Below are 8,994 nucleotides of genomic sequence, written 5' to 3' on the forward strand. Positions count from 1 at the left end.
CTCAATTGTCCCTTTGAGTGGATATGCCTTTCAAACCCCCTCTTCCGGTGTCTTGCTACAGTAAATGACTGGTTGAAAAGCCAAGCCCTCCTTCAAGGAGCTGCGGAAAAAGTTCATTTGGTTGAAAACCCAAGCCCTCCTTCTGAGCAAGGAGCTGCTGAAAGTAAAAGCGTATGACTGGTTGAAAAGCCAAGCCCTCCTTCAAGGAGCTGCGGAAAAAGTTTATTTGGTTGAAAACCCAAGCTCTTCTTCCATAAGAAGCTGCTGAAAAATTTATGCGTTTACATTTGGTTGAAAACCCAAGCCCTTCTTCTGAGCAAGGAGTTGCTGAAAGTAAAAGCGTATGACTGGTTGAAAAGCCAAGACCTCCTTCAAGGAGCTGCGGAAAAAGTTTATTTGGTTGAAAGCCCAAGCCCTTCTTTCACAAGGAGCTGCGAAAATGTGAACCAGTACCCCAACTATATTCCCAATGGAAAAAAGGTTGCTATAAACAAAACTGAAATGAGTGACAAGGAAACCTTGGGCGTTACACTCCAGGAGGCCATCAGTGCCATAGCCGAAAGGGACGCCGAAATTGGTAGACTACGTGAGGTCATCAATCAATTGGCCGAACGGGATGCTCAACTCGAGCAATTGGCAGCCGCAGGACATACTGCGTACGTCACATCGGACAGTGAAACCCTTGTGAATACGCCACCAGTAGTCACTCCTGTGACCCATAGCGAACCAAGATCCCGAGTGGAGTCAACCGGTCAAGTCGGAATATTCAATTCAAACACCTACGCTCCCAATTTGAATGCATACGTAGACAACTTGTGCAACGGACTGGCGTCCTATTCTGGAGGTCATGCCGACCTTGGCCGGTGGATTAATTCGATTGAGGAGGTACTGGCTGAAATCGCTGCAAACCGCGTATAAAATGATGTTAAGGCGTGTGCGGCTGAAATTGACCCGGCGAAGCCGCTGATATTTACTACGAAGAAGAGGGGGACAACACGTCATGGGAAGCCATTAAACGCGTACTGAGAAGTCACTTCTCCGATCAACCCCCCCCCGGAGGCCATCCTGTCTGCCAGCGGAACCTGCAACAAGAACGTGACACAGTAGAAGCCTACTACGTTAAATTTCGAGCACTACACAGGCTGTATGTAGAGAAAATTAACGAAGGACCTCTATCGCTTGAACTCCGATAACAAAAAATAAACCGCTCATGCGAATTTATTCGCAACCTAAACCGGGAACTAAGGATACATCTTTTTCATTTCGTCCCAACGACATAAAACGCCGCACACCGTGCAGCTTTAGGTGTCGTCAGCAAGATCCATGAGTTCCGGCTCAATCGGCCAAGCAGGCAGCCAGGGGAGTAATGATCATTGGGCCCCACTCTCCGATAAAAACTATAGAAGCAACGATAATCCTATCAAGGGACATTACATGCCAGACCATACCCTGGATTCCACCGACATATGGTACATATAAATCTGACTAAAGACATTGCCCTATCTAGAACTGCTCTTGAAGGAGCACTTTCCAAAACTCATCTAAATGGAATCAAGGTCCCGGAAATCGCCATTTCCGACATACAATCCATAATTTGGGAATATTTTAACGACTAAAAAATCCGCCTAGCACAAGAAATCGTAGAGGATATAACTTCAGAGGACCAAATCCAGGACATAATCCAAAAAGAACACCGAAGAGCCCATAGGAATTACCTGGAGAACAAACATCAAATTCTCTTGAGGTTTTATTTCCCAAAAATGGCGGCCAAAACCAGGAGTTATGTGTCGAAATGCACTATATGTGGAACACAAAAATACAACCGACGACCAAAGAAACCTCACCTGCAGCCGACACCAATACCTTGCATGCCATGCGAAATTCTACACATCGACCTCTTCGTAATTGAAAAACTATGGTTTTTGTCCTGCATTGACAAATTCTCGAAATAAGCAATGTTGTTCCCTATCGAGAACAGATCGTCTATACACCTCAAAGAAAAACTTATGGACGTTCTAGCATATTTCTCAGAGCCTAAATTAATAGTAATGGACAACGAGCGAGGATTGTTATGTCCCATCATCGTCAACCATCTGCACGAACTACAAATCGAGATTTACCGGACCCCTTCGCAAAAAAGTGAGGTAATGACAGTGCCACTCAACGTTCCTAGAAATATACCGATGTTTACGCATGTAGCACCCGAAGTTGAGCGCTGCGCAGTTGGCAAAGTTGACGGTCACAAGATACAATCAATCCATACACTCCGTAACTAAAAGGAAACCCGTCGATCTTTTTTTTAATCGAACATTGGCACAAGGCGTGGGCGAAACCGCCAATCCCAAAGAAACACTCCTGGAGAACGTTAGAGGGTTGCTCGAGCATCAACAAGCAATTACAAATAGGGCCAAGAATCTGAAAAGGGACAACCCTTTGTCATATGAGGTTGACCAAGAAATTCTCGTGGCCAACAAACAAATTAGAAAACACGCAAAGAGATTTTTTCAGGAAAAAGTTGCTCAAGACAAAAGGGTTACAGTAATCACACAAACAGGGAAGAAGCTACACAAGTCACACATTAAGTAGAAACACACCTATACACATAGCACTTAAACAACTAGAAGCTAAGTTAAATTTAATATCACACTAAAAACACCCTTCTACTTCCACTACAAGCCCCCTCATTTTGTGTCTCTCATCGGTGGAGAGCTACCAAGTTTTTAAATACGAGTCCCCAATCGTGACGTTACAGCAAGGAAAAGGATGGAGAATAGAAGGACACACAAACTTGGTACACGTAATTCCTCTTGACTCTTTTGCGGGCCTTGCGGAGAACCTATCACTAGCCCTGGACCAATACCCATTATGCGACCTGAAAACACGGGCCTCTCTCAAAATTAAAGATTTAACACAAAAAAATTGAGGAACTCAATGTCTCCAAAAGGAGGGCTAGACGATCACTCAAATGGTTAGGTTCGGCTTCTAAATGGGTAGCAGGATCTCCAGTTGCAGCTGACTGGGACCAGATTTTACAATCCCATGATTCCCTGATTAGGGAGAATAACCAGCAGTTTACCGTAAATAAACAATTCTTGTCCGGTATCCAAGAAGCATTCGACAAAATAAACGAATAAGCAGGAGCCTTGAACACGATCAACAAGGACAACGACTCCGAATTGTCCATTCTACTAAATAAGATCATATTGCTTGAACGAAAGCTGGACGAAATTGTGCGAGCATGCCAACTCAACTAAAGTCGGCGTGATAAACTCAAACCTGCTGGACATAGACGAACTACATGATATCATCAAAACTACACCAAGCCTGCCTTACAATAACATCATAGAGGCCATTGAATTCGCTCAACCAACCATCTTCGTGAACGGTACCTTGCTCCTATACAACATAGCAATGCCACGAGTACTACAACAGGAATATTCGGTGCAGATCATCAGGCCAACTATAACAAACAACCAACAACTTGACATTCCCTCGGGAAAAATTCTGGTAGGACCACGAGATACCTTCATTATATCGAGGAACTGCCAAACCATGGGCAATATCACCATATGTAAGGAATCGGATCTCACCCACCTGGATGATTATTTTTGCCTGCCAAGACAAAGGTAAACGGTACCTTTGTCATTCAATTCTGAAACGAATCTGTGACAATTGGTAATAAAACCTTCAAAAGCCAGACGATCACAAGAATGGTGGCAATACCTTCCACTTTGTCAGAAGTCATAAACGAATGGCACAGGTTAAACGTAGAATACGTTCACAATTTGCATATAAACAATTTACGCCGCCTAAACACTCTAACAAAAGGGACCACCATCACGGCCAGTTGCGCGACGTTAATTTTGTACTCCTCGCCATCTCCATAGGTTGGATTCTGAAGAAGGTGCTCCAAAAACCAGAAACACCACCCTCCCCCAGGATCACCTCCCATAAGTACAAAGGATCTCCGGGACGTCGATTTTGGAGGGGGGAGGAGTTAGCACACCCATACTCACACGAGGCCTCTTTCTCCTCCTCTCACACAACAAGCACACCTGGGACGCCTTTCCCTTTACAAGCCAGACCATGCCCCGCACCCCGGCCTCTCACATAACAAAGGGACTCGATCGGCACACTCTACAAGAAACGCCTGAACGAGTATCGGGTAAAATACCCTCCCTCGATCTAAGTAATACTAACCCCTGACCACACACACACCCCCATACATTTTAGGGACACTAACAGACTACACACACACACGAATGACTTAAGTGCATCGCGACCTATATCACTTGTCACTTTTAGTCAACCCACATATTTCATTTCCTGTAAACACTTAACACACTTAGCCAAGTAAGCAACTTATATTTCCTAGTGTTTATGCGACCCAAGCAGATATGTGACCCAAGACGACCCATGTTGGGTCACACTAGACACTTCACTTCCCTTTTCTAGCATAAGCACTTTTGTATCATTAGCCTAGCCATTCTTGGAATATTGCCGATAAGCAGAATTCGCTGGAAGAGGCGACCCACTTTGGACACGATCCCAACGCCGCTGCCGACGGCATGACGGCATTAACTCAAGAATTACCAACGTCTTTCATTGAACATTTTGGTGACCCCGACATTGGCGGCTGTAACAACTCGTAATTTATAGTTTAATTATACTTTATTTAAATATTAATTTATTCTTTAGTTCTTTGTACGTCTACACTTCTTCGCTGTCACGCTCCAAGTCCCCGAGCGTTCCCACCTTACGTCCGATATCTCCTCGATATTCGTTATCGGTCTGGCCGGGTTGCCACAGCGGCTATAAGTTGAAAGAGTAATAGACTTGGTGAAACCGTCATCAAGGAGAATATTTGGTCAACTGAAGCGACCAATATGTCAACAACAAGGTAACTGGTCAACTAGGCGACTACTTTCTTTGCACGCTTTGGACACAGCAAGGGCACAAATTGATGAACATTTCACATCAATCTGGGGTCCCGACTAAAAACTAAAAAATTGGTTGACTTGGCAATCATTGCGTAGCCAACTTGGCGACTAAAAACAATTTTTTGGAAAACTAGGAGTTGCTTTTCCGCAACGGGGTAGCAGTGCACACCCATTGAACAAAAATTGATCAACTTGGCGTTCATTTTGTCAAAACCATTTAACAACGATTTGTGTCAACAAGGCGACCAAATCATAAAAACTATTTTTATATAAAATAAAGGTTGTTCAACTCTGTTGCACTCCCTTAAAAACTTTGGCGTCAGCAATCTCTGACCTAGTGAACTCGGTCAGTAACCCAGGTAGTACGCACGAGCTTGGCATCAGTCAGCAGTTTTTGAAAAGACATAAATAAAAGAAACTCAAAAAAAAACGTATATTTTTATACCATACACGGGTAAAATGGTACATTAGAGTCGCCAAAATGTCTGTAACAGGCAGAAGGAGGGTTCTCCGACCCTTTAAAGTATATATATTCTTGATCACGATCAACAGCCGAGTCGATCTAGCCATGTCTGTCTGTCCGTCCGTCCGATCGTCCGTCCGTCCGTCTGTATGAACACGCAGATCTCGGAGGCCATAAGAGCTAGAGCCACCAAATTTGGTATGTATACTCGTGTAGTATGTAAATGTATATGTATACTCGTGTAGTATGTAAATGTATAGAGTTCATTGGAATTTTGGCCACGCCCCCAGGAATCACAAAACTATTTTTCTTAAAAAGTATAGCAGCTAGAGACATCAAATTTGGTTTATATACTCGTTTAGTCAGCGCGCAGCAATTAATTGTTTAAACTTTTTGCCACGCCCCCTTCCGCCTCCGGAATTTACATAAAACTGATTTCCTTAAAAACTATGACAGCTATCGACATTAAATTTCGTATGCAGACTATTTTACTAAGACACGCAGATATTGGCTGTTTAAACATGTAGCCACGCCCACTTCCACCCCCGCAAATTAAACAAAACTGATTTTCTCGAAAACTAACAAAGCTAAAGTCACTAAATTTAGTATGTACACTGGCTTAGTATTCGCGCAGAGTATATATATTTTTTTATATTTTGCCACGCCCACTTCCGACTCCATAATTTAGAAAAAACCAATTTCCTCCTGTAGTTTTTTGAGTATAGCATTCAAATTCAGCACACTAATTAATCTCTTTTATTGAAATCGGACTAGAAACATGCAAAATATGCGTATGAACGTATTTTACTAAGGGGTCCACAAGGCCAGAATTGGCCGTTGGCTAGTGGCGGCGCTAGAGTGCTCGTGTGTTTGTAGAGTGAGCGAGATGGCACATAGTATGAAGCATGTAAAAACAATTTTAATAGACATACATTTGGTTTTCGAAATTTAAAAAAATTTGTTTCACCTGGTGTATGGTATACCCAAGTCGACGAGTCGACTTACTTCATTTCCCACTCTTCTCGTGTCTGGCCGGCTTGGCAGATTGTCTTGCGCTTTTGGGCTGGCTGAATAGGATTGTCCACAGACCCACGATTCGGCCATCCTACACTTCATTCCTCATCGTCGTCATCATATCGTTCCCATGTTTTCAAATACTTAGCGTATGTGCTCGTCTGCCTTGGGCCTTCGCTGAATAATTTTCCTGTGGCTTGTTTGTTATTAACTGATAACATTGCGTAATGCTGTTTTGCAAATACTACCTGTTTATATACATACATACATATATGCCTTTCTACAATGTTAGATTGCTAATTACCTGCTTTGGAAAAACTGACAAGGCAGATAAATGTTATTTAAGTTGATGAAAAATTGGTCCTAGTTGCTGGTTGCTCCTTTTTTTCGTTTACCTAATTGTATGTAAATATTAAGTTTTTTAACTAATTAATACAAAAATTAGTTTAAAAAATATAATAAATAATAAAGTGCTAATTATTCCTCTCGTTTGCGACAGTTTATTTTTAACTCCATAAGTGGAAACACCGTAAATCCGGACTCAATAGTATTTGTCAATATAATTCAAGACAGTTTTATTTATTTGTGCAAAAATGTTGTTAAAGAATGAAGGAGATGGGTGTTTTATTCGAAAACGCTAATACGAAGCTTGAGGTAAAAATTAAATATACACACCATAATTTAAGGCGAAAATGGATCGCAAGCGGCAGAAATCTGGCAAATTTGGTGAAAAAAATGAAGTTTGGCTTGAGTATACGAGATTCAAGGATTCGGAGCAGGAAGATGCTCAACCATTCAGCCGTCTCACGGAAAGGATTTAATAGAATATCAGTGTTTACCAATTGAAAAAGCACATCCGAAGAAGCACAGGAATGTAAAAACAAGGACTACAAAAGGTTCAGATAAGGGTATACATTAAAAACTTGTCGTGGCAGCCTCTTTGGACCATTCACTGAGACACGTACGATCACGAAAGGATTTGGAAAATAGCAACTATAGTCCCGAAATGTTGAGTTTGTTAGATATTGATGTAAATATTGAAAATTATTTTAAAACCGAGTATGTCTACAAAGATTTGAACCTCCTGCATGTACATACGAACATTCAAATCATTATATTTACAAAATCACATGACCGTAAAAATAGTCATGGAATAAGAGTTATTTGAGGTCCATTTAACAGATATATTAAATTAACAAATGTTTAATTTCAAAGCAATCGCGTTAAAAGTAACGAAGTAATTTACAAAAGTCACTGTTTTCGACCGATCGTTCCTATGGGAGCTATATGATATAGTCGCCCGATCTTGATCATATTTGGCACAGTCATTAAGAGATATATTAAACTAACAAATGTTTAATTTGAAAGCAATCGCGTAAAAAGTAACGAAGTTATTTACAAAAGTCACTGTTTTCGACCGATCGTTCCTATGGGAGCTATATGATATAGTCACCCGATCTTGATCAAACAGTAGTTTATAGGCGTAATAATCTCTCTAATAGTAAGTTTCACGATAATAGCATAGAAAATAACGAAGTTCTTGAGAAAAGTCACTGTTCGTGACTTTGGCGTTTGTGTGGGAGCTATATGATATAGTGGTCCGATCCGGCTGAGTCCGAGATATACAACCTCTGCAGTATATACAAGCCTACGTGCAAAATTTCAGCTCTGTAGCTCTTACGGTCAAGGAGGAGTTTGCGTTGCGGACGGACGGACGGACGGACATGGCTATTTGAACTCGTCTGATCGTCGTGCTGATCAAGAATATATGTACTTTGTATGGTCGGAGATGCTTCGTTCTATGCGTTGCGTTGCAAGGGTACAAAAAAATCAGCCATCAATAGCAAATTTTCAAAATTAATCTAAAAAAATTTTTTTTAATATCTTTTTTTCTTTTTGTAATTATGTTAAAAAATCAAATAAAAACATTAAAAAATGTTACATAGTCGTTTAAAACAATGAAAAATTATATTTGTGATTGAAAATAAACCGGGTTTCGCTCCATTTTTAAAGGAAAAACATATTTTCTGCCTTTGACCTTGAATATTACAGCACCACGAACACCCAGCACTTTTGACAAACATCCATTTTAAAGCTTAAGGTATTCTTTATCATATGCTTTTTAAATTTTTAAAATAACTTTATTGGTTTGAAGCTATGATTTATGCAAAGTAAAATGCCAAAAGGCCATGATTAAGTTGGGTTCTTTTGATGGCAACTAAATCGTCTATCTTATACATCGATGCTGGTCTTCGTCTTTAGTTGTACCTTGCTTTGTTTTCATCTTGAATTTGTACATAGAAAATGTTGCTTTGCATCTTTACATTGTTTATATCGTTTATCATTAAAGTGTTAAATCATTTTTTTGATTTTGATATCTGACTTTAAACGCATCTTTGTTCCCGTAAGTAGCTCAAAGGAGTTGTTTTTATACTTCTGCTAAAAATTGAGTTGATGACTTGCTGGACACGTAGTAATATACATGTGCACGTGTAGTTGTTAGCTGTCTAGTTTTTCTACCTTGCTAACGATATCACAAGTGTATGCTAAAGATCGGGGTCGTGCACTTCTAGCGTT

The sequence above is a fragment of the Drosophila tropicalis genome, unplaced genomic scaffold, assembly GCF_018151085.1.
Source record: "Drosophila tropicalis isolate 14030-0801.00 unplaced genomic scaffold, ASM1815108v1 contig_697, whole genome shotgun sequence".
Lineage (NCBI taxonomy): Eukaryota > Metazoa > Arthropoda > Insecta > Diptera > Drosophilidae > Drosophila > Drosophila tropicalis.